Below are 27,835 nucleotides of genomic sequence, written 5' to 3'. Positions count from 1 at the left end.
CATCCTTCATTTAGAGTACACAACTAGATAGAATTTGTCAACATCATCATCCTCATCATTATCAATCACTGGAACAAAGAATTGAAGTAGCAAAAATTGGCATTGCCAATATCCCTGTCTTTTTTTAAAATGGATTGCCTACAAGTGAGAACTTCAATGAGTTTTCTTTGAAACCACTTAACATTTGGTCAGGGATAGGAAAGTTGAACAGGAAAATATACTTCAAGATTTTTGGAAAAAAACATAAGGTGTATAAACTCATAGTGGATTGAATTTTTATATTATCAGAGAACTAGAAAAGGCTTTTCCACAAGGGTACTGTAGAGGGGGTTTAGATAATCAGCCTAATAATTGGGTCAAGTATTTCTTCTTGTTTTTCTTTCCTAAGAGATGCTTTGAAATCTCCCACTTTGAAATCCAAATTCTTTTTAAATTTAATCTCCCATACTCATATCTCCTTGATTTTTCTGAGAGATTTTAGAAATGATGTCTTTTTGCACAAACACTAACTCTAAGGCGACTTCCAGTTCTGAAATGTATAATCATTGACTCTACACTTGCTTTTAAAAATTCTGATCTGTTGAATTTTGAAATTTTAACCAATTTCACTAACCTTTCAAGTTTTTCTTATTTTCCTAACTTAATGTGAAATACAGGACATTTTGCCATGCCACTCTGACTACTCATATTATAGATGAAGGAAGGATTCTGAAAGATGCTCTAATGACTATAATTATCATAGGGACCACATATTGAGCACTAACTACATGGCAGGCCTGATTTGAGGGCTTTTGCATATGTCAATCCAGTGAAGCCTCTTCGCATCCCTGGGAGGGAAGTTTTACAATTCTGCTAGTACCAAATGAGCAACTGAGGATTAGAAACTTTAAAGAACCTGCCCAAGGTCATAGGCCTAACAGTAAATGATAAAGCTGAGGTGGAATGCGGGGCGGGCTGCCTGTCTCCAAAATCGTATGAGGCTCCCTTGGGTGGAAAGTGATCCAACTCCAGCTTCGTCCTTGTCACCTTATTTGCTAAGTAGCCACTAAGGCCAGCAGATTTGATCAGGGTGCAAGCATGAAGCTCAAGATCATTATAAAGCAGTTGTACTGGGTGGATTAAAAGTTCGTGAAAACAAAACAAGTTCCTTGGTGGTATTATAGGTTTCTTCTTTCCTCTCTCCTTTCCCCCTTCCCTTCCTTTAAACCTTTGGTACATCAATAAACATTTGTTCATATAAAATGAAGGTCGAGTTTCCATTACTGCTTGGCCGAAAACACCTACAAATGTTCACAGGAACTTTAGTGACTACCAGAGTCAAGATAAGCACTTGAAAATAAGAAAAAACAAGTTCCGCGAGAGCAGAGATGCCTTCAGATTTTATTCGCGAAGGCACCCCACGCTCCTAGAAAAGAGCACGATGCACCCGATGTTCGGACTGGATGAAGTGGCAAAGGTAACCCCGCTGGTTCGGGCGTTCGGCTGTTCCTGTGCCTTGACCCCCGCTTTGGAAACGGAGGTAGGGCTGGCTCCGGACCTGTCTCAGAGACCCTCGCACTCCTCCCCCACCTTCCGTCTGCTGGGACCCGCTGCGAGCCGTTTTTGGCCACGCGCGCTTATCGGATAGACCTGCAGTCCCGCAGAGAGGAAGGGCGCCCGGGCTGTCCGCCGCGCGGGGAGGACGCGAACACCCAGGTGACGTCCGGCGGGCCGCCGCGCGAGGGCCGGGCTCTGGCGTGGGCGCGCCCCAGGGCCCGTGAGCTGCGCGCCAGGAAAGGTCTGGCGCCTGCTCCACCAGTCGCCCCTCCCCGGGGCTGGCTCGCCGGTAGTGTCTGATTGTTGGCGGATCCCCCTCCATCCCCAGAAGGTACAAAGTTTGGCTCTGTGGAGGCACCTACGAGACGGAGCGGGGCGGGTGGGTGGCCGGCTGGTTTCACACTCAGCAAAGAAAATGGAAACACAGGTGGGAAAAGAAAAAGGGAGTGGCTTTCCGGGAAGCAGCGGCCCCGACCGAGACCGCTGGAGCGCGCGGGACTAGTTCATACCGGCTCTCCATGGGGACTAAAGAGGCTGAACTGAAGTGGCGAAGGCGAGGAGGCGATCACTGGCTTGTTTGCTAAGAGTTCGGGAAGGCTTTTTTGAACTAGAAAAGACAAATTCAGTTCTTCCTCCAGGTAGATCCCCGTGTCCCCTGTACGCGCCTCCGGACGGCCTTCTGTGAAGCCCCCCTTCCCGCTTAGTTAACTTAGTTAATATTATTCCTCTGTCACTGGACTCCTGCACGGTCTGAACTCCTCAGTGGCCCTAGGGAAGTTAGCAGCTGTCAGAGAACTGGGGAGAGGAGGCAGGAGGTAGCCTAGGCCCTTTGCAACTCAGCTGGGGCTTCTGACAGCCTTTGAAAAATTCTTTCTAAAAATGTGCTTCTTGTATTTTTTAATGAGGCTTTACCCCAAAGCCTAATATCTTTATTTGAGGTGGAATCTTCTTATTAAAATGGCCCTGAAGCTACCACTAAAGAATCAGGCATGAACATAAAATCGTCTGGATTTGAGGAATGCGCAGTTCTAATTTCATAGAACTTAGCGCAAATGCGGAGGCAGTCTGTTTTCAATGAATGTTTTCTAACTTCTTAATAATGCATTTTTCTACTTAAATAATAACCTGTTTGTTAGTATAACTTAGTGGGTAGAGATGGGGGGGTGGGGATGCTGACTGACTGGAAATGACCGGATTGGGTTGGTAACCCATTATTTGTGTTTCATTTGGATCACGGCATATGTTTAATGTCACAATTGAATTGGCCTTTTGCAGAGCAGACATGCCCGCACTTACTGTCTTATGGCTATGACAAGATAATTACAAGGGCAATGTTATTCGACTCTTAGCCTAACACAGACTATCAGACTGCACAAAGCATTCCAATTACAAGAAAAAAGTTTTTCAAGCCTGGGGAATAAAGTACCACCAATGCACAGGCCACAGAATGTTTCTAAAATATTAATGTAGATAGTTAAACAGAGATTGAATAGGGAAGGAGAAGCCACCAGGCACTGTAAAGAGGAGCCAGGAACAATCCTACAGGTCCAAGATGCTGTGAGAGAACCAATTTCATTTTTAGTGTCGGCCTGGCTCTCCTCAAAAACTAGAAATAGATTTTGAGGGGAGGTCTGTTGTGTATACTGCTAAGTCCAGTGTCTATTTTGAGAGGCGAGCCTGTAGATTTAACCCAAGTCGTGGGCTAAATGCATAGGAGGCAGCAATTATCCTACCAGACCCCCAAACTCCCCAGCCTAGCACTTTAGTCCTAGAGTCAGGTGTGCGGGAGGGAGCCTTCCTCTTCACAGGACCTTTGGACGCCCATTAGAACTATGGCTCAGGACAGTGTCTAGTCAGAGGTCCTAGATGCCCTGCAAGGGACAGTCACAGCTCCCACTCCACAAGGGATGGAAAATGTCCCTGTGCCCTGAAGATGCCGGGATGCCTCTGCCTTCCGCAGTGACACCCCCTCACCCAACATGACTCCTCTTCCTTCAACCCAGCTGGAAGAAACCCAAGCTATCACTTATTCAGCCTCCAATTTACTCACCTCCAATCCCTTATGCATTTATTTTTAACACTCTGATTCTCAGAAATGAAATGAAATATATACACCTGGGGAAATTAGAGCAAAGCTGGAAATGAGAAGAAGAATCTTCTTCATGCCTCAGGGCTGAAGAAAAGAAAAACACTTTTGTCAAGAGCCTGCTCTGTTTCAGGCAATGTTTGCATGCCTCATTTCTTTTTTCTTTTTCTTTTTCTCTTTTTTTTGAGACAGAGTCTCACTCTGTCGCCCAGGTTGGAGTGCAGTGTCGCGCGGTCTCTGCTCACTGCAAGCTCCGCCTCCCGGGTTCACGCCATTCTCCTGCCTCAGCCTCCAGAGTAGCTGGGACTACAGGCGCCCGCCACCACAACCAGCTAATTTTTTGTATTTTTAGTAGAGACAGGGTTTCACCATGTTGGTCAGGATGGTCTTGATCTCCTGACCTCATGATCCACCGGCCTCGACCTCCCAAAGTGCTGGGATTAACAGGCGTGAGCCACCACGCCCCAGCCTCAGATGCTTTGTTTCATTAAATCCTCACGATAACGATGTAGAGAGTATTATTCTCACCTCACCTATGGGGAAACTGAGGCTCAGACAGGCTGGTGACTACCTAAAGTCACACTGCTAAAAATGACAGAGCCAAGATTAGGTCCAAATTTATCAAATTCTTCTAGGAAGGCCAGTATGCTTTGCTGGTGAGGGCTGTCAGGAAAAGCCCAAGCAGCTCTGTCCTCCAGCTCCATCTGTCTCCCAGCTTCCCTGAGGAGGATGCACTGAGGCTAAATCTTCCAGAAGCTGTGCCTGGAGAGCAGGTATTCACCTCTAGGGTCTCCTGTGGAGGTCCTGGGCCCCACAGGCTGCTCTGCTCCCCTCTTTTCCCCACTCTTTATCTCCATGCCCGCACCTTCTCACTCCTCTGACCCCAAACTGTTCGATGCTACAATTTCAGAACCGTTGGCATATGCCCTTTCTCTCCCTGGGGTTACCACCCTTTCACTACATGCCTGGGTTTCTTCTTTCTGTCCCATCCCAACATTATTGGGAATGTCATAAAGACCCCTCCAAATAAAGCAGGAGATGCATATCTAAGGACATACTAGATGTGGCTCTGAGGTCTGAAGAACCGAGGGCCTGGAGCTTCCAAGCAGCTGATACCCTGATCAGGGTGGGAAGGAGGAGAGGTGGACACTGAGGCCTTGGGCAGGGTCCGGGATTGGGGCTCCTCTGTCTTGGTGAAGGGCAGGAAAATAAGAAAAAAAATGTAGAGAGAGACAGAGAGAAGAGGAGACAGAATTATGTAAATGGCTTTTATCCAGGGAAAAGTTTATGATTACAGAAAAGTTTTTAAAAATTAGATTGTGTAAAATTAATGCTGATGAAATGACAGTCTTTGGTAAATTTCTTATGACTTACAGCTAATTGCCATGCAGCTCAGTAACAATTGTGTATTCCATTAAATACAGTTCCAAATAACTTTACTGTACATTTTACTTAATTAACATACATTTTTAAATCTTTCTATACTCTCAGGACTAATAAAGTTTCTCTTGAATACTAGCTTCTGGCATGATTATCAGATCATCGTTGAAGTAAATGAATACACACGCACACATACAGGGTAAATAGTGTGTTTATCCTATGACTCTAACATTCAGAGAGACATAGATGGAAACCACGTTTTATGAGAAAAAGTTTTATCTTTGGGATTTGTATTAAGCATGTAAAATACTGGCAAAGCTTTTGCTGTGCTGAACTCAAGTCTGACACATTTAGTAGCTCATTACTCCAATTTTAATGTAAGGTTGCAAAACACTGAAATCTCATCACCTGGGTCCCACCTTGTTCTAAATATACCTGACATCCCAAATCTTCTAAATAATTGAGCTAATTTGTTTACAATGCTCTTCTCACTTTCATTAAGATGGAATTTAGTTTTTGTTTTGTTTTTTAAAGCCAATGAACTTGCAAGTTTACTTGGTTGAAAATGCCTTTTAATCTTAGAAATGTAAAAAGATTATATATTGCTACTTAAAAAAATCTAGGTGAATTTTTTCTCCAACTAAAATTCTTCAGAAATTTAAAAGAAGCTGCTCTCTTTGAGGGAGATTATTTCACGGAGCACATATAAAAACATTTTTTCAAATAAAAATGTTATAAAATTGTGTACTATTAAGGCATTTCATTGCATAAATTCTGCCTAAAATATTTTATATTTTCAAAAAGTGGAAGGTGAGTACAGTTTGTTCTTTATAGAGAGTCTCTGTATCAGAGACTTATGTAATGTTCTCAAAATATTTCTTGATTCTTTCAAGCAGCATTGATGACTTATTAAACAAGGTCTATGTAGCTTTTCAGGAGCAGTTTGGGACCCTAAAGAGAGAGGAAACATTTCAGGGGGACCATTGTTCCCATCCTCTTCTCAGGGTAGAGGTCAAAGGTCAACACATAGTTTTAGAGCCTGACAAAACTGGGTTCGATTTTTGGCCCTACCACTCACTTACAGAGGAACCTGAGCAATATCCTTACCCTCTTAGCCTCGGTATTCTCTTTGGCAAAATGAAGATAGTAGTAGTTTTGCCTTTGATCTGACTGTGAACTTTAAATGAGGTAATGTACATAAGGTACTTAATACAGTATCTGGCACATTACAAACATTCTATAAATCTTGCTTAAAATTGGTACTTTACCCTTTATCTTGGTTTTCATGTCTTCCTTCATGAAAATCTAGGCAATAATTTTTTTTTAATTTGATACAGGGTCATGCTCTGTCGCCCAGGCTAGAGTGCACTTGCACAGTCTTAGCACATTGTAACCTCAAACTCCTGGGCTCAAATGATCCTCCTGGTAGGTAGTAATTTTAAACCTGTGGTGTATTTCATATGATCTTAAACCCTCTTTCAGCCATTGGAAGTGCTTGGTCTTAACCTGTGTTTAATATTTATTTTTCTCATAGGAGTCATAGGTGTTTTCATAAGTATGACTATGTACATGCGTGTGGGTAACTATCCATTTAGCTCATGGAGACATTCAGGCTGGTCTCTTAATTGACTCATAATGGCCTTGAGAAGCTAACATTAATCATAAATAAATACTACCTGATGGCCATTCTGGAAGAGAAATCCAATGTGCCATTCATTATATGGAAAAAGTTATATGCCTGCTGGTAGCAACTTGTGCCCGGTAACAATCAACTATTAGAAGATGCACGTAAAAAAGATGGAGTGATGTGTCTTCTAATCCTCCATAGTATTTAAGAATGTTCAAAAGTGAGAGGTAGAGGGTAAAAGGAAGGTCTTTCTGTTCTATTTTTACCTATGACAAATGTTGTTGATTGATTATCTCGTTTTTCCTTGCCTTGAGTTTGGTTGGCTCTGAGTTTCAGGCAAGTCTGTGTCCATTTCTAGCCCTGTGAGTGGGGGGATGAATTGAGATTATTTTAGACCAATTACTGTAATTGCACTCCTCCTACCAATGCAATGATTGGTTTGACAAAGAGCATGTGACACAATTCCAGCCATTGATACTTGTGGGCCAGTGTGCAAAAGAGGCTGCTGGGAAAGGACTGCACTTTCTTTAAAATGTCCACAAAGAAGGGATGGTCCTTTCTGGCTTTTATTGTGCTTACATGAGGATGAGGACTAGCTGCTGTAATCATCTGGCATCCCTGTGGGGACCATCCTCGGAAAAGATTTGTATACTGAGGATAGCTGCAGTGGAAAAGAAGGAAAAGACCTGGACTCTGATGTCACCATTAGGCCACTGAAATGAGCAATCTTGAAAGTACCACCCTGTCTTCCCCTGTGAAAGTCCACCCTATGGACTTCACTGTTATGTTTAAGCTATTTAGGGCTGGGTCTTCTGAAACTGACAGTTGAAGACAGCCCAAATGATTTACACACGAGCCATAGAGAACCAAATCAGGAAACTCTTGCAATGAATCCATCCCTTGAGGCATCAAATGAGTTAAATATTCTGAAGTCTATGGCTGCCTTAGTTCCAGAGACGCAAATAATCCCTAATGATTTTTAACTTAGCCTCCTGTTTTAAAGCCTTTTTGAAAAAATGATTAACCCTCTATAGACTTGTTGGTCTCTTGTTTCCTTTTCTTTTCTTTCAATATTGGCCTGCCAATCTTATCAATTAAAAAAATAACCTTTTGTGCCCACTTGAAAAATTTTAAAAGTGTTTATTTTGGGGTGCTAATGAAGTGACTTCAGTCACTTTTATATGTTCATCCATTTATTTCAATTTTTATTGTTTTTTAACTCTTAATTTCTTATATTTTGCTTACTTTTTCTGTGTACTGTTTTGATCTCTTTTGCTTTCAGTGTAGTTGAAGCATATGTCTGTACGTGTGTGTATGTAGACTGTCGGAAGAAGCATAATGTAGTGGAAAAAGCATGGAATGTTATGTCAAACTTTGGTTTAAATCCTGACTCTGTTATCTAATTTTTGTATAGTTTTTGACAAATTCCTTAACCCAAAGCAAAAAGAATGGCAGCGAGCATGGAATGTGTTTAATTGTAGAACTAATCCTAAAGCAAGGGCGGGGATTTAGATGGCATACTATATGCTGTGAAAAATTTTAATTACATACCTATCCAAAACTGGAAGAGGAAGAGGGAAAGAAGGTGGAAGGTAGTGTAAATTCACTTATGGCCTCGTGTAATATATCTGAGTCAAAGGATATATTATTCAACCTTACAAAACAAGTATTTAAAGTATAAGGATTAGCCAGGTGCAGTGGCACGCACCTGTAATCCGAGCTACTTGGGAGGCTGAGGCAGAAGAATTGCTTGAACCCAGGAGGTGGAGGTTGCAGTGAGCTGAGATCACGCCGCTGCACTCCAGCCTGGGCAGCAGAGCAAGACTCCATCTCAAAAAATAAATAAATAAATACAACACAACACAACACAACAAACACAATAAAATAGAGTATAAGAACATTAAAATGTACAAAGCTAAAACTAAAAATATAATTTGTTGACCAAAATTGAGCAGTGGAGGGCCAGAAGAAAAAAGCAAGGAAGGGGAAATATGCCGATGTTATCATTTCCTTTTTTATATTTTTATATACTACAGGGTCCATGTGCAGTTGTGTTACATGGATATATTTCATAGTGGTGAAGTCTGGGGCTATTAGTGTACCTATCACCCAAATAGGATATATTGTACCCAACAGGAATTATTTCATCCCTCACCCGCCTCCCACCTTCCCACCTTTTGGAATCTCCGTGTCTATTATTCCTCTCTGTACCCATTGTTTAGCTCCCACTTAGAAGTGAGAATATGTGGTTTTTGACTTTCTGTTTCAAGTCATTTCAATTAGAATAATGGCCTCCAGTTCCATCTATGTTGCCATAGACATTATTTCATTATTTTTTATGACTGAGTAGGATTCCATAGTATACATATATACCACATTTTCTTTATCTGCCCATCAGTTGATGGACACTTAGGTTGACTGCATGACTTTGCTAATGTAAACAGCATTAGATAAACATACAAGTGTAGGAGTCTTTTTGAGACATGATTTCTTTTTTGGGGGAAGATACCCAGTGATGGGATTACTATATCAAAAGTAGTTCTTTTTTCACTTCCTTGAGAAATCTTCATACTGTTTTCTGTAAAGTTGTACTAATTTACATTTCCACTAACAATGTGTAAGTATTCCTTTTCTCTGCATCCTTCCCAATATCTGTTGATTTTTGACTTTTTAATAATATTCATTCTGGCTGGTGTAAGATGGTATCTCATTATGGTTTTAATTTGCATTTCTCTGATGATTAGTGATATTGAGCATTTTTCATATGTTTTTTGGCCATTTGTATGTCTTCTTTTGAAAAATGTCTGTTCATGTCCATTGCTTGCTTTTTAATAGGGTTATTTGTTTTTTTTCCTGTTGATTTGTTTCAGTTCCTTGTAGATTCTGAATATTAGCCCTTTGTCAGATGCAATGTTTGCAAATATCTTCTCCTGTTCTGTAGGTTGTCTGTCTACTCTGTTGATTATTTCTTTTGATGTACAAAGGCTTTTTAGTTTGATTAAATCCCATTTGCCTATTGTTTTGTTGCATTTCTTTTTGAGGACTTAGTCATAAATTCTTTGCCTAGGCCAATGTCCAGAATAGTTTTGCTTAGGTTTTCTTCTAGGATTTTTGTAGTTTCAGGTCTTACACTTAAGTCTAATCAATTTTACATTAACTTTTGTATATGCTGAGAGATATGGGTCCAATTCCATTCTTCTGCATATGACTATTCAATTTTCCCAGTACCACTTATTTAATAGCGTGTACTTCCCCAGTGTATGTTTTTGTCAACTTTGTCAAAGATTATTGGTTGTAGAGGTATGTGGTTTTATTTCTGGGTTCTCTGTACTGTTCCATTGATCTATGTGTCTGTTTTTATGCCAGCATCATGCTGTTTTGGTTACTATAGCCACAGTATAATTTGAAGTCAGGTAATGTGATACCTCTAGATTTATTCTTTTTTGTTTAGGACTGCTTTGGCTATTCGGACTCTTTTTTGGTTTCATATGAATGTTAGCATTGCTTTTTCCAATTCTGTGAAGAATTATACTGGTAATTTGATAGGAATTTCATTGAATCTGTAGATTGTTTTGGGCAGTATGGTCATTTTAATGATACTGGTTCTTCCAATTCATGAGCATAGAGGCAAAAAGTTAATGTAAAATTGATTAGACTTAAGTGTAAGACCTGAAACGACAAAAATCCTAGAAGAAAACCTAGGCAAAACTATTCTGGACATTGGCCTAGGCAAAGAATTTAAGGCTTAGGAAGCATAGGATGCTTTTCCATTTGTTTATGTCTTCTCTAATTTCTTTCATCAGTGTTTTGCAGTTCTTTTTGTAGAGATCTTTTAACTCCTTGGTGAAATCTATTGCTAGGTATTTTATTTTATTTTGGTAGCTATTGTAAATGGGATTGAGTTCTTGATTTGGTTCCCAGCCTTATCATTATTTGTATGGAAATGCTACTAATTTTTGTACATTGATTATGTATTCTGAAACTTTACTAAAGTCATTTATCAAATCTAGGAGTCTCTTCAAGGAGTCCTTAGGGTTTTCTAGGCATAAGATCATATCATCAACAAACAGAAATAATTCAACTTACTTTTTTCTGATTGAATGACTTGTATTTCTTTCTCTTGCCTGCTTGCCCCAGCTAGGACTTTCAGTACTATGTTTGAATAGTAGTGGTGAAAGTGGGCATCCTTGTATTGTCCCAGTTCTAAGGGGGAATGCTTTTAACTTTTCCACATTCACTATGATTTTGGCTATGGGTTTGCCATATGTAACCCTTATTATTTTGAAGTAAGTTCCTTCTAGGCCTAGTTTTTTGAGGGTTTTTATCATGAAGGGATGCTAGATTTTACGGAATGCTTTTTCTGCATCTATTGATGTGACCATAGGATTTTTAAAAATTCTGTGTATGTGGTGAGTCACATATGAAAGAACTAAAAGATATTATCTAAAGAATTAAAGTCTGAAAGTAGCATGTAAAATTAAACAAATGTAACCTATAAAACAAAAATACACATTTTCCTAAACATTGTTAAAAAACAAAAAGATACAGTGAAAAATGTAGAGAAATAAATGTTTCTCTTTCATGTATAAGTGTATATATATGTATGTATATATGTGTATGTGCATGTATGTGTGTATAACAGAAGACAAAATATGAAATACTTCTGGACTTCTTTATTATGAAATGATTCACCTACCAGCTAAAGGATACCTAATGAGAAGCCCCTTGTAAAGAGTCCAATCCTTCCTTCCAGAGCTAAAAACAAACATATCTGTCATTATGATAGATGTAAAGGAGTTAAATTCTATCTCTATTATAGAAAAATAACTTCAGATTGGCTTATAATGGAATATCCAACCCTTATGCTGTAGATAAGAAACATCCCTTAAATAAGACAGTTCAGAAAGGTTGAAAAATAAAAATATAGGCAAAGGTGTATCCGATAAATGCAAACATAGCCACACTTTTTTAATAACAGGTGAGCATCATGTCAAGGAAGTCAAGAGAAGAGAGTGTTTTGAGGAAGAAATATTCAATGATGTTGGATGTTGCCAGGAAACCAACTAAAATAAGGACAAAGAAGAATTACTTAGATTTAGCCAACAATAAGATTAAGTAACCTTGAAAACAATGGTTTTATTAGAGTGGTGAGGCAAAAGCTTGAGTGTGACAATTTCAAATTCTTTTTTGGGGAACAACTGGGATCAGGCTTGCTTCAGAAAGTTCAGAGTAGTGGGCAGGTCCATGTAAAAAATAGTATGTATAGGGCCTAGTAAAAGGAAAGATGAGTGACATGCATATTTGGCTTTTTGAGACCTAATTCTGCTTGTGACATCCTCTATAGACAAACATCTAAGTATGAGGACTCAAGTGAAAACAATTCTTTTCCAAAAGTTGTTACTAACCCCATGGCAAGGGCTGGGCATGGTGGCTCACACCTGTAATCCCAGCACTTTCGGAGGCCAAGGATGGAGGATCACTTGAGCCCCAGAGTTTGAGGCCAACCTGGACAACATGGTAAAACCCTGTCTCTACAAAAATACCACAAAAAAAAAAAAAAAGAAATTAGCTGGGCATGGTGGTGCACTCCTGAAGTCCCAGCTACTCAGGAATCTGAGGTGAAAGGATTACTTGAGCCTGGGAAGTTGAGGCTGCAGTGAGCCATGATTGCACCACTGCACTCCAGCCAGGGCAGCAGAGCAAGACCCTGACTCTAATAATAATAAGACAAACAAAACAAAACAAAACAAAAAAACAAAAACATCATGGCTGGCACCAGCCACATATACCTTAAGAAAGACCACTCTCACCAAGACAGTGCTCTGTCTTGAGTCCAAAAGGGAGAAAGGGAGCATCTAGTGTCACTTTCCATTTGTCTCAGCATCTAAATAGTAACTTCTTTCCCTAACGTCTAATGTTTCAGTGCTCAATTTGATCAGCCTGCATCAGAGGTTTAGGGAGAAATGGAAAAAGCCACTTCCCCATCAAGAGTTCATCCACCCAACTCATATGGCACCTATATTAGCACCCCAATTAAAATTGGGTGTGGTTTTTTTTCTGGAAAGTAGGTCTTACTCTGTTGCCCAAGCTAGAGTACAGTGGTGCAATCTCAGCTCACTGCAACCTCCACCTCCCAGGCTCAAGCGATCCTTCTGTCTCGGCCTCCTGAGTAGCTGAGACTACAGATGTGCACCACCACACCTGGCTAATTTTTTTTTTTTTTTGTACAGGCAGGGTTTCTCCATATTGCCCAGGCTGGTCTTGAACTCCTGACCTCAAGTGATCTGCCCGCCTCAGCCTCCCAAAGGGCTGGGATTACAGGCGTGAGCCACCGTGCCCAGCCCCAATTAAAATTCTTTCATATATCAATGTTAGATTTCTGAACAGCCATTCTGAGTAGGGTTGGGGAAGGTGGGCTGATGTGAGTCATTAACTGAGGCTTAATTTAGGAGGCAGATTTGAAACGGACCACAAAAGACTGAGAAGTAATTTTGTCAAAGTGGGAGACAAGGCTGCCATAACTGCAGTGAGAAGTAATAAAGGAAGCAATGAAGCTGTGAGGAGGAAAACCTGAAGTTCCATCTGAATAGAACAGAGACAGGTAGGGAGCGGGGGGTTTAGGGAGATGTGAAATCAGTATCTAGAATATGGAATTAGATGCAAGATATGTGGGAAGTTGTCGGGAGGGATAAAGGGTTGGAGAGTAAAACCATCACCTCAGTCGACAAGCATTGTGTTGAGCTTACACTAAATGTTTACAGTCACTAGCAGTTTTGGGGAAGTGCATGTAAACACACAACTAATAATTATGAGGTATGTATAAAGCCTGAGAGTATACAGAAAGGGGAGACTCACAGAGCTGGAATTAATCACCGACTGTTTCTTAGAGGTGAGCCATTTCTGAAAAGAAGAGCTTTCCACATCAACAAGGAGGGAAAGAGACTTTCATGCAGAGAGAACATGAGAGAAAGCACAGATATGAAATTAATAGTAACAGCAATGGTAACCAACACTCATTTCCTAGTTGCTGTGTGCCAGCTGCCTTACATCCTCACAACAGCCTTATGCAATGGATTATATTATTCCCATTAAACAAATAGGAAACTGAGGTTACAAAAGAGGTTAATGAATTTGACCCCATTCTCAATCCCTGTAGGGTAGAACCTGGATTCAGTCCCAACATCTCCATGTTTAACCACCATACCACTGGCCAGATCCCCGCAGAGAAAAAGGATTTTCCCAGAGGCCAGACTCCAGTGACTGGAAAACAGCTCCAGTCACAAGCCACTGTCCAGTAGTGAAACATGTTTTTTCTTATGGCCACCCTCTTCTTTGTGTTTGAAACACTTACCCCACAGGGAAGTGTTTAGCAGAAAAGTACCAGTCAATTTTATCTCAACTCTAATAAGACATCTTTGTTTTTTGCCTTCGATCTAGAATGTTACATGATAGACATAGGATTGCTATGTTAATGTTTGGACCACAGCATAGGACAATCTGTACTTTTAAAGTAAAAATAGTAACAACAATAATAATAATTAATTAATAAGCAAAAGGATTGACAGAAAAACCTCTAGATGCTTATTTTTACTGTGGTAGATTACTGATTGTCAAAGTAAAATGTCTCTTTATAAGCATTTGACCTATTTGAAAGACATGAAGATTATCTAAGGATTTTTCCTTAGTTAAATTTGCAACCCTGCTTTGACATCCACTCAAATATGTAATAACTTTTTATCATAAAACCTGCAGCAGAAATGAATGCTAATATTTTCATGCATCCTTCTGGGATTGCAGTGTCTGAATGGATATATCTTTTCTTTGATGTTTTTGGAGCTGGTTTCATGTAATCAGTACCTGTCAGTGGAGCACTGAATATTGGCAGAATACAAAATTATTCCACATTCTCATTGCTATTAAATACCTCGCTCCCAGTTTTAAGTCATCCATAATTTGATTCAGAAGTGAAAATCCCAATATAGAGGGTATTTTTTTGCCAATGGTAGTATCTAGTCCTTGGAAAGGTTATATCTCGAAAATTTTTTTTCTGTCTCTGTCACTCGCACGCACTTGAGCGCATGTATGTGAGCACACACACACACACACACATATATGCTTTCACATGAAGTTTCTCAAGTCCATCCCATTGACTATTTGGACAGCTCTTCCCTGCCTCTCAGGAGGCCAGTGGATGAACCACAGTTCTATAGAGTTATCTTGACCTCTGATAGCTTCCGCCAGGCTCTCAGAACTGGATCCAACCAGGACATTAGCACAAACAACTTCCATCTCAGCCTGCCCTGACCTGGCAACCAGATGGTCCCAAGTAAGATTATTTTTCCTTAAAGTGAGCTTAGTCCAGATTCAGTGGAGCACATTGCCTTCTTTTAAAACATCTCACTCATCCCCATAGGTGAGACTGTGGTGCTGGGAAAATTTGTATGTGTACCTGAGAACTAGTGTTTAACAAGAGGCCATAGCAGGTGGAGTCAAGTGTGCTACTGTACTTTTAGAATGTTTACTTTCTCATTAATTTATAGATAAACTATAAAACAGAATAATCATCATGTAACTTGAAATGACCAAATTAAACAAAGATCTTTAACAAGCATGTGTCACCAAGTTCACATGAGAGTACTTTAATGCTAGCAAATTTCAACAACAAACAACTCTCTTCACCAAATAAAATCTTGTAGATCAGTTGAGCAAAGTGCCAAGCCATTTAAAAATTTTTTTCTTCTTAATTTAACTGTCTCTGCAAAGGAGCATACATTTTTCAGAAATTTTCTTCTTTAACCCTATTAAAGATCCCTCCTCGTGGAATTTGTAAAAGGGATATAAGGTAAATCAGAATTATATTAATTAAAGGATATTTAAGTTAGCAACAATGTAAATAATCACTGTATGAATCGCTGTCAAGGCTATTGTTTATAGTCAGCTTTCCCAGGCAGCTTTGCCCAAGACAAATAGGAGGAAAAAATACAAATCACATATGTAATCTTAAATTTTTTAGTAGCCACATTAAAAAGTAAAAAGAAACAGGTGAAATCAATTTTAATAATACATTTAATTTAACCTATTCTATTAAAAATTTTATTTCCATGTGTAATCAATACAAAGTAATTATTAAGGATTTCTTTTACATTTTTTATACTTAGTCTTCAAAATCAGGTGCATATTTTACACTTACTGCACATCTCAATTCAGACAAGCCACATTGCAAGTGCTTAGTAGCCTCATGTGGCTAGTGGCCACTGTGGTTGTAGGGAAGTTCAGTGGACCATGCATACTGTGCTGCTGTCTTAGGTGACAGGAAAAAATAAAAAAGATGAATAAAACATGACTCCTGCCCTCAGTGAGCAAAGTACAGGGATTCTTTCAGGCTGGGACAGATTCTTTCCTTGCATGTACAGTGCTGCCTCTATGGACCTTTCTGCCAATTAGAGACTCTCTGTGTTCCCAAGTCACTGGACTTCCATGTCAGAAAATGGGCATAATGTGCTGATTTTATTAAAACAAGACGCTCTACCACTATCAACTGAAAAACTGTTTTAATAAATACACCAACCTATTATGTCTATGAAGTAAATGATATTCCCCATCCAACCCACCTCCCTCTGCCCCACCTCCTACCACCTGGATGTGGCACCTTTGAGCAGTGCACAACCTGCACAGCCATACCAGAAGACCTGCTTATTCCCTTTGCCTAGTACTGGCCATGGCACCTTTTCCTTTCCCCAGTTCTTTCCCTGCCTGTACTCCAACCAACGTCAGAATAGGACCATCTAATTGAAAGCCCACTAACCATCTCACACTGACTGCAGCACAAACTGAAGCAGGGTACATTTTTTTGGTGTCCTAGCCTTTTTTAGCCACCCCCAACATGCTATCATCCTCTTTCAGGGAGGGCCAACGGATGAGCTTTTCTTCTAAAGAAATGTCTTGGGCCAGGCATGGTGGCTCACGCCTGTAATCCCAGCACTTTGGGAGGCCGAGGCAGACAGATCACAAGGTCACGAGATCGAGATCATCCTGGCTAACATGGTGAAACCCCATCTCTACTAAAAATACAAAAAATTAGCTGGGTGTGGTGGCGGGCACCTGTAGTCCCAGCTACTCGGGAGGCCGAGGCAGGAGAATCACTTGAACCCGGGAGGTGGAGCTGGCAGTGAGCTGAGATTGTGCCACTGCACTCTAGCCTGACAGAGCAAGACTCTGGCTCAAAAAAAAAAAAAAAAAAAAAAAAAAAAAAAAAACTGTCTTGACCTCCCATAGCCTCTTCCAGACTCTGTAAGATGGGCAAGTGTAGGAAATGTCCTCTTAACACAACCTGCTTTCAGAGAAGAGTCAGATGGCAGTCCTTAATTCTGTGTCATGCATTGAATACAGTACTTCATCTTAAGGGTTTTCACATTATAAGCACCATTTGTACTATTGAGATGAAAGTCTACATTCTCAGTTAAATTAAATGTCAGATAAGTAAGAGGTGGGGCATCTCCTTGGAGCTGCTGAAATGCTGCTAATCAAGTGGAAACCTACCTTGCCTCTGATTGTGGCCCTGCCAGAGAGGCCCATTGGCTGCACTTTCTTCCTTTGCATTCCTCTATACCTTTGCCAATTCATGTCGGGATCCCGGTTTATATTGATTCTTGAAGTGTTTTTTCCCTGTGCCTGCTCACTTCGTGGGTATAATTTTTGAGTTTACCTCATATTCGAAGTATTTACATTGTTTGTACTAGTTTCCAGAAAAGCAGTGATATGGTCCAAGATTGAATATTAATATCATAAATTATACTTATCATCTAGCAAACTTTATTATGGTTGAATTAGCTAGCAGTAGCCTTGTTTTTAAGTAGATGAGTCTTCTTAATTCTGAAGCTGAGGAAATAGCATGACATTTCAAGTTTTTAATTTAAAACTTTGCTACCTTTTTTTAGAGGATAAGAATAAGTGGAACCGACTTATCCACTAGGCATAGTAGCCATTATGCCCAGGACCCACAGGACCTCTAGGGGCCAATGGAAATGTTTACATTTCTTTTAAGTTCAGAAGGGAAAAAAATAAATGTACCCCAACCTGGAGTACATTTGCCTTTATACCAATGCAATGGTAAATATGACTTTTTTTTCTTTGCAGAGGAATGGGCTTACAAAGGCAAAAGTGTCTGGAGCCCATGAAAGTAATGATACAGCCCTACTCTGTATGGTATCACAACTCCTGTGAACAGTCTCAGGAGCAGGGTACATTTTCTTCTGTTCTTCCTAAGCAGAGTAAATTTTCTTCAAAATTTCTCTCCAACTATGTGTGAAAAGTTCTCTAGCGAAATGATGAGCTGGAGTTTTCCTAAGAATCTAATAGGTCTTAGAAGGCATAGAACTTAAGTCTGAGCTCCCTAACTTCTTTTTAAATCCTCAAAGAATATTCCCTTCCAGCTAATACAGTTCAAGGTCAAAGGAGATTTTGAACATGCTAATTAAAATGTTAGATATTGCTTGAACAGAAGAAAATTAACTTTTATGCACACATTTTGAGAGTGATTCACGAATGAGTAGGATAACATGTCAGACTGCATCTCAGACCCCAGTTGCTTATCAAAAGCTAAGTATTTACTTTTACCAAACCAAATCCACTAAAATATAACTTTGTTATAAAAATGAAGTCAAAAGAAAATCAGCAGGTCAGGTAAATATTGGCATTCTGGCCTCTGTACGCCTAAGGTTGCTTTTGATGCTGTGGAATGTATGAGTTGCTGACAAAAATATCTGTGGCAAGGGGCCAGCAAGTGTGTGAGGCAAGAATGTCAGCAAAGGATGTCAATTTCTTACAGGCAAAACTGGAATTTGAGCAGTAGGCCCTGGTTCCTAGTCAGCAGGCCTTACCTTAGCAAGGCTTAGGCAGTTCCTATGCAGGGCTGAATGGGGAAGGTGCAAAAGCAGGTGTCAGAAGGTAAACTGAAGTAGGAGACAGGGTTTTGAAGATGCCTAGAGGTCCAGGTGGATGCATTGGCGAACATGAGGTAGCTGGGGAGCACTGTAAAAAAGCCACAAGTGGTGCTCCATGAAAGTAGACAGATGTGTCTAGCTGGCAACAGCCACACCTGGAGTAGCTTGACCAAAAGGCATAGATAGATGGTGGTTTGAGAGATGAGCTGTGGCACAACTATGGCTACACAACTAGGGCCTACAGCAGTCCTGCTCCTTCACACCATCAGTCACCATCCATGGCTTCATCTCTTAGGACACTAATGCCACCTGGAGATGCTCCAAAGCTGCACATAATTGGTGCCCACCAGATTATGGCTGATTTTCATATAGGCTGAAAATGCTCAGACATAAAAAGGTTGAGACTTGTGCAAAAATCACATAGTTTCCTAAGGCTATAGATTCTGAACTGGATGTTCAGAAATGGATGTTATATCATCATTGTCATTTGAAGAGATAACTAAAGATTATGCAACCCAAAGATGTTGAAGAAAGATACAGGTTTGTTAGGCAGTTAATCAAAATACTATATTATTTTCCTGGATTTTATCTTTGGGATATTTTTAACTTTTTAAAATTTGTAATGTGCTGTCATATCTGTCATATCTTTTTTGCCCTTATATTTGTGTTTGTGAATTTGTGTTTTTCCTAAAGACCTTCCCCTAGTTGTATAAGCTGAAAGATCCACAAATCCTGCACCTGCTCCTGACTGTCTGCATACCCACCCTCAAACTGTGAGATTCAATTCCTGCATCATTCCAGCAGATAGAAATTTCTCTCTGGTCACTTAGCAAAACAATTCAAATGAAGGATGCTATGAATGTTTGCGATTGAAAAGTGAAGTGCCTTTCTGTCAGTCAAGAATTACATTATAAAGTTCAGTTGTTTAAGCTATATTGATTTAAGTGTTTAGCCACTACTTATCCTAAGGAGGTGGGTAAGAGGCAGAAACAAAGTAGTGACTATGTTTAAGATACATTCCCAGCCAATATGACTGTAATTTTACATCATGATCACCAACTCATGGTGTATTACTCATTAGGATAAACTGCATTAGTCTTTTCTGTCTAGCTTCTCCTTATCACTTAGAGATATGTGGGCAACTGAGAAGTGAGAGGTAGAATGACCCCTAGCTTGCTTTCTAGCTATGAGAGGAGACCAAGCCTAATTTCTCCATATCTAAATCCAGTCATTCTAGCTGCTGTCTAAACAATATCAATATATAGAGATGGGATCATGGGAGTGATCCACTTTCCTCTGGTTCTATTCACTCTCTGAAGTGTTTTGAACTAAAAGCTGGTGTTATGTTTCAAAACCCATTCCCTGTAGATTAAGGACTAAAAACTGACAGCCTTAACCTCAGCCCTGTCTTGGTTCACAACTGATTCCTACAGTTCTTACCACCTCCTCTCCATCCCAGGGTTCCATACCCCCAGTAAACTAAATCCAGTGCATAATGATGATCATGATGATTATTGTAATAACTGATATTAATTGAACACTTACTAGAATACATTATTCTCAATACTTTTTTGGATTACCACATTAATCATCACAACCTCACTATGAGATAGGTACTATTATTATTACTGTTTTACCAATGGGGAACCTGAGACTAAGAGAGATTACTAAACCAAATTCTTTGCTATAGACACTATAATGTGTGTTAAGTGAGTGAATGACATAAAATAGAGTATGCCTGGAGATCACTGAAATAGACATTTCACAAATAAAGGTTGAATAGAATGTAAGGAGATGGGTGGATCAGGTGAAAAATGAGATCCTCCAGTTAGTTGGGACATAACTTGGAGAGCAAATATATAAAACCTGGATCCATAGGTGTGTATGGAGGGGGGATTGCTGACAGGTAAATGTAATTGTGCTATTTTGCACATTGTGGCTATTGAACTGTCTTCAGTGGTTTTCCATTAGCAGTAGGCTTTTTCCCCAGATGATTTTTTTCCCTGATATTTAACTTGAAAATAGTAACAAAACAAGCAGCCAAAAGCTGGCTTACCAGTTCACTTAATCTCATCATCATGACTGTTTACTGAAATAAGTTGAAGATAATTATTTTAGGGTTTATGTTAAAAAAATAATCAAAACTATGAAATTATCACTGCAATGTAAGTAAGCTTATCATCTGTTAGGTCTTTTCATTTAATCTCTGCATCATGTTCCTCCCTCTTTGCCATATATTTTTTGTTATCACTTTTCAGACTTCTTAACACTGTCTTTTTGCTTTAAAAAGCTTAACGTTCTTTAAATGCATTTCTCCTTTTGCTTGTCCTAGTCATCATGAATAAATTGTGTATGTATGAAGATGTCAGTGTACATAGATGAACGATGCGAATCAGAATACATTAAACTGACACTGTCAGTCTTCTTTCAACACCAACCTCACAAGCATAAATTTCTCTGTTTTTTTTTTAAAGAAAATAATCTTGCTACCAAAAGACTCAACTGTTTAAGACCTGTTTTCTGGGGTCATATTTCAAGTAAGTGTCAAAACTTGCAATTTAAGGAATGAGAAAAAAGTTTATACTTTGAAAAGTATCAAAAAAAGTACTTTTTTCTTTAATATTCAGGATGGATGGGTTCAACCCAAAGGTACCACATGAGCACAGATGGAGAGACAGTGCAAGGGGGCTTTTGCAAAGGAGTTTTTATGCAGTTAATCTTATTTAGCATTGGCTTTCATTATAAAATTAGGGGGAGTTTTCCTGGATGAAAATGGCCCCTAGATATAATGAAATCATACTGAAGAATTGAGAGATTCTTTATACAAAATATTCTTTAAAATAACCATTTGATTAAATATTAACAATAATTAAAATTATGAACATAATTTAAATACTAATGCTTAAACTTTTTCAATAGCTAATATTTAACAACCATCAGTGAATTAATATTTTGTTTCTGTATATTTAACTAATGAAACAGTCTATTAACACAAAGATAAGAATATGGTAATTGCTGAACTGGTGAAGTACCAAATATTGTTGGGCATTCACTCTTCAAGTTTAGCAGCCATATACCCGGAGGGAAGGCAGGCTGCGTCCTGCCACAGTTCACAAAACAAGAAGAAAGACAAGTAGGTTATTTTTCTTGACATGGATTTCTTATGTGATTTGGTGAGTTTTCCAATTTGAAATTATATTAAGTCAATAAAGCAACAAATTTCTTATAAATATGACAAGGATTCACTAAATTATATTTATGATGAATTTCCATTGATACACCAATTTGCCTTTACTTCAAATTCCAACATTTACAGGAGATGGTAAACATGAAGTTTTAATTGACACCAAAGAAAAACAGTGACAGCTAAGGTAAAAGAGCTCTTACTTTTTCAGGTATTTAAGGATAAAAAGGATACAGTTTACTTTCAAGTCCTTTCCACACACAGTATTATTTAACATATTTCTTTCTTTTCTACTCTTTGAAGCTCCCATCTTCCTCAAAGGACTTGAGAGCTGGAAAATAAATAAAGCAAGTTGTATAGAGAGGTGGAAGGGTGGGGCTACAAAGCTTTGGGCTGAGATTTCATTAGCCTGGGAGTCGTCAATAACAAGTAAGTCTTCTGACTGCAATTCTTTTTGAGTAAGCATTAAAAGAAATTAATACGTAGCCAAACTGATTATACTCCCAAAACTTATGACGTGAAGCCATTAGTCTTGGAAACACATGTGGCAAACTATCTTCCTGTAGATTATATTTGGAGAAGTGATATTGAAATTCATAAATGATTTGTGAGATCATAAAAATTGCTATACATAATTCATTGGAAAAAGTTTGCCTATGGCTTAAACTTAAGTCATCATTTTAAAAAATGCATATGCCTCCCAAACCTATTCATTTGCATATATGATCCACATTTTCTTTTTTAAACTTATAGAAGTGCTTAAAAAACAAATGTCATAAAAGTTAACTTTTGGGGGTGCAGCCAAGATGGCCAAATAGGAACAGCTCCAATCTACAGCTCCCAGCACGAGTGACGCAGAAGACGGGTGATTTCTGCATTTCCAATTGAGGTACTGGGTTCATCTCATTGGGGAGTGCCGGACAGTGGGTGCAGGACAGATTGCTAGGACAGCAGTCTGAGATCAAACTGCAAGGCGGCAGTGAGGCTAGGGGACGGGTGCCCGCCATTGCCAAGGCTTGAGTAGGTAAACAAAGCGGCCAGGAAACTCGAACTGGGTAGAGCCCACCACAGCTCAAGGAGGCCTGCCTGCCTCTGTAGACTCCACCTCTGGGGGCAGGGCATTGCCAAACAAAAGGCAGTAGAATCCTCTGCAGACTTAAATCTCCCTGTATGACAGCTTTGAAGAGAGTAGTGGTTCTCCCAGCACGCAGCTGGAAATCTGAGAATGGACAGACTGACTCCTCAAGCGGGTCCCTGACCCCCGAGTAGCCTAACTGGGAGGCACCCCCAAATAGGGGCAGACTGACACCTCACATGACTGGGTACTCCTTTGAGACAAAACTTCCAGAGGAACGATCAGGCAGCAACATTTGCTGTTCACCAATATCCACTGTTCTGCAGCCTCTGCTGCTGATACCCAGGCAAACAGGGTCTGGAGTGGACCTCCAGCAAACTCCAACAGACCTGCAGCTGAGGGTCCTGACTGTTAGAAGGAAAATTAACAAACAGAAAGGATATCCACACCAAAACCCCATCTGTACGTCACCATCATCAAAGACCAAAGGTAGATAAAACCACAAAGATGGGGAAAAAACAGAGCAGAAAAACTGGAAACTCTAAAAATCAGAGTGCCTCTCCTCTTCCAAAGGAATGCAGCTCCTCACCAGCAATGGAACAAAGCTGGATGGAGAATGACTGACAAGTTGAGAGAAGAAGGCTTCAGACGATCAAACTACTCCGAGGTAAAGGAGGAAGTTCGTACCCATGGCAAAGAAGTTAAAAACCTTGAAAAAAAATTAGACAAAAGGCTAACTAGAATAACCAATGCAGAGAACTCCTTAAAGGACCCGATGGAGCTGAAAACCAAGGCGCAAGAACTATGTGACAAATGCACAAGACTCAGTAGCCAATTCAACCAACTAGAAGAAAGGGTATCAGTGATGGAAGATCAAATAAATGAAATGAAGTGAGAAGAGAAGTTTAGAGAAAAAAGAATAAAAAGAAACTAACAAAGCCTCCAAGAAATATGGGACGATGTGAAAAGACCAAATCTACGTCTGATTGGGGTACCTGAAAGTGACAGAGAGAACGGAACGATGTTGGAAAACACTCTGCAGGATATTATCCAGAAGAACTTCCCCAATCTAGCAAGGCAGGCCAACATTCAAATTCAGGAAATACAGAGAACACCATAAAGATACTCCTCGAGAAGAGCAACTCCAAGACACATAATTGTCAGATTCACCAAAGTTGAAATGAAGGAAAAAATGTTAAGGACAGCCAGAGAGAAAGGTCGGCTTACCCACAAAGGGAAGCCCATCAGACTAACAGCTGATCTCTCAGCAGAAACTCTACAAGCCAGAAGAGAGTGGGGGCCAATATTCAACACTCTTAAAGAAAAGAATTTTCAGCCCAGAATTTCATATCCAGCCAAACTAAGCTTCATAAGTAAGGAGAAATAAAATACTTTACAGATAAGCAAATGCTGAGAGATTTTGTCACCACCAGGCCTGCCCTAAAAGAGCTCCTGAAGGAAGCACTAAACATGGAAAGGAACAATCGGTACCAGCCACTGCAAAAACATGCCAAATTGTAAAGCCCATTGAGGCTGGGAAGAAACTGCATCAACTAACGAGCAAAATAACCAGCTAACATCATAATGACAGGATCAAATTCACACATAACAATATTGACCTTAAAGGTAAATGGGCTAAATGCTCCAATTAAAAGACACAGACTGGCAAATTGGATAAAGAGTCAAGACCCATCAGTGTGCTGTATTCAGGAAACCCATCTCATGTGCAGAGACACACATAGGCTGAAAATAAAGGGATGGAGGAAGATCTACCAAGCAAACGGAAAACAAAAAAAGGCAGGGGTTGCAATCCTAGTCTCTGATAAAACAGACTTTAAACCAACAAAGATCAAAAGAGACAAGGCCATTACATAATGGTAAAGGGATCAATTCAACAAGAAGAGCTAACTATCCTAAATATATATGCACCCAATACAGGAGCACCCAGATTCATAAAGCAAGTCCTTAGAGACCTACAAAGAGACTTAGACTCCCACACAATAATAACAGGAGACTCTAACACCCCACTGTCAACATTAGACAGATCCATGAGACAGAAAGTTAAAAACGATATCCAGGAATTGAACTCAGCTCTGCACCAAGTGGACCTAATAGACATCTACAGAACTCTCCACCCCAAGTCAACAGAATATACATTCTTCTCAGCACCACACCACATCTATTCCAAAATTGACCACTTAGTTGGCAGTAAAGCACTGCTCAGCAAATGTAAAAGAACAAATTATAACAAACTGTCTCTCAGACCACAGTGCAATCAAACAAGAACTCAGGATTAAGAAACTCACTCAAAACCGCTCAACTACATGGAAACTGAACAACCTGCTCCTGAATGACTACTGGGTACATAACAAAATGAAGGCAGAAATAAAGATGTTCTTTGAAACCAATGAGAACAAAGACACAACATACCAGAATCTCAAAGCAATGTGTAGAGGGAAATTTACAGCACTAAATGCCCACAAGAGAAAGCAGGAAAGATCTAAAATTGACACCCTAACATCACAATTAAAAGAACTAGAGAAGCAAGAGCAAACACATTCAAAAGCTAGCAGAAGGCAAGAAATAACTAAGATCAGAGCAGAACTGAAGGAAATAGAGACACAAAAAACCCTTCAAAAAATCACTGAAACCAGGAGCTGGTTTTTTGAAAAGATAACAAAATTGATAGACCGCTAGGCAAGACTAATAAAGAAGAAAAGAGAGAAGAATCAAATAGACACAATAAAAAATGATGAAAGGGATATCACCACTGATCACACAGAAATACAAACTACCATCAGAGAATACTATAAACACCTCTACGCAAATAAACTAGAAAACCTAGAAGAAATGGATAAATTCCTTGACACATACACCCTCCCAAGACTAAACCAGGAAGAAGTTGAATCTCTGAATAGCCCAATAACAGGCTCTGAAATTGAGGCAATAATTAATAGCTTACCAACCAAAAAAGTCCAGGACCAGATGGATTCACAGCCTAATTCTACCAGAGGTACAAGGAGGAGCTGGTACCATTCCTTCTGAAACTATTCCAATCAATAGAAAAAGAGGGAATCCTCCCTAACTCATTTTATGAGGCCAGCATCATCCTGATACCAAAGCCTGGCAGAGACACAACAAAAAAAGAGAATTTTAGAGCAATATCCCTGATGAACATCGCTGCAAAAATCCTCAATAAAATACTTGCAAACCGAATCCAGCAGTACATCAAAAAGCTTATCCACCATGATCAAGTGGGCTTCATCCCTGGGATGCAAGGCTGGTTCAACATACGCAAATCAATAAACGTAATCCAGCATATAAACAGAATCAATGACAAATACCATATGATTATCTCAATAGATGCAGAAAAGGCCTTTGACAAAATTCAACAATGCTTCATGCTAAAAGCTCTCAATAAATTAGGTATTGATGGGACATATCTCAAAATAATAAGAGCTATTTATGACAAACCCACAGCCAATATCATACTGAATGGGCAAAAACTGGAAGCATTCCCTTTGAAAACTGGCACAAGACAGGGATGCCCTCTCTCACCACTCCTATTCAACATAGTGTTGGAAGTTCTGGCCAAGGCAATCAGGCAGGACAAGGAAATAAAGGGCATTCAATTAGGAAAAGAGGAAGTCAAATTGTCCCTGTTTGCAGATGACATGATTGTATATCTAGAAAACCCCATAGTCTCAGCCTAAAATCTCCTTAAGCTGATAAGCAACTTCAGCAAAGTCTCAGGATATAAAATCAATGTGCAAAAATCACAAGCATTCTTATACACCAATCACAGACAAACAGCCAAATCATGAGTGAACTCCCATTCACAATTGCTTCAAAGAGAATAAAATACCTAGGAATCCAACCTACAACAGACGTGAAGGACCTCTTCAAGGAGAACTACAAACCACTGCTCAGTGAAATAAAACAGGATACAAATAAACGGAAGAACATTCCATGCTCATGGGTAGGAAGAATCAGTGTCGTGAAAATGGCCATACTGCCCAAGGTAATTTATAGATTCAGTGCCATCCCCATCAAGCTACCAATGACTTTCTTCACAGAATTGGAAAAAACTACTTTAAAGTTGGAACCAAAAAAGAGCCCACATCGCCAAGTCAATCCTAAGCCAAAAGAACAAAGCTGCAGGCATCACACTACCTGACTTCAAACTATACTACAAGCCTACAGTAACCAAAACAGCATGGAACTGGTACCAAAACAGAGATATAGACCAATGGAACAGAACAGAGCCCTCAGAAATAATGCCGCATACCTACAACTATCTGATCTTTAACAAACCTGACAAAAACAAGCAATGGGGAAAGGATTCCCTATTTAATAAATGGTGCTGGGAAAACTGGCTAGCCATATGTAGAAAGCTGAAACTGGATCCCTTCCTTACACCTTATACAAAAATTAATTCAAGATGGATTAAAGACTTACATGTTAGACCTCAAACCATAAAAACCCTAGAAGAAAACCTAGGCAATACCATTCAGGACATAGGCATGGGCAAGGACTTCATGTCTAAAACACCAAAGGCAATGGCAACAAAAGCCAAAATTGACAAATGGGATCTAATTAAACTAAAGAGCTTCTGTACAGCAAAAGAAACTACCATCAGAGTGAACAGGCAACCTACAGAATGGGAGAAAACTTTTGCAATCTACTCATCTGACAAAGGGCTAATATCCAGAATCTACAATGAACTCAAACAAATTTAGAAGAAGAAAACAACCCCATCAAAAATTGGGTGAAGGATATGAACAGACACTTCTCAAAAGAAGACATTTATGCAGCCAAAAAACACATGAAAAAATGCTCAATGTCACTGGCCATCAGATAAATGCAAATCAAAACCACAATGAGATACCATCTCACACCAGTTAGAATGGCCATCATTAAAAAGTCAGGAAACAACAGGTGCTGGAAAGGATGTGGAGAAATAGGAACACTTTTACACTGTTGGTGGGACTGTAAACTAGTTCAA

The 27,835-nt window shown here is 39.6% G+C and overlaps 1 protein-coding gene across 2 annotated transcripts in view; it reads left to right on the top strand.

The window, feature by feature from the left end:
• Positions 1-1,392: 1,392 nt before the first annotated feature.
• Positions 1,393-27,835, top strand: part of MCHR2 (melanin concentrating hormone receptor 2) — a 67,500-nt gene continuing 41,057 nt past the window's right edge. Inside the window, exon 1 of one of the 2 annotated variants that reach the window (XM_003258373.3) lies at positions 1,393-1,456. The gene's annotated coding sequence lies outside the window, so the exon portion shown is untranslated. Of the gene's footprint in view, positions 1,696-27,835 lie in introns of both variants that reach the window. The other variant, XM_003258372.3, reaches the window with a different exon arrangement.

Source organism: Nomascus leucogenys, chromosome 3 (genome assembly GCF_006542625.1).
Source record: "Nomascus leucogenys isolate Asia chromosome 3, Asia_NLE_v1, whole genome shotgun sequence".
Taxonomy (NCBI): domain Eukaryota; kingdom Metazoa; phylum Chordata; class Mammalia; order Primates; family Hylobatidae; genus Nomascus; species Nomascus leucogenys.
The sequence above is the reverse complement of the archived record's forward strand: the minus strand, read 5'-3'. Positions and strand labels throughout refer to the sequence as shown.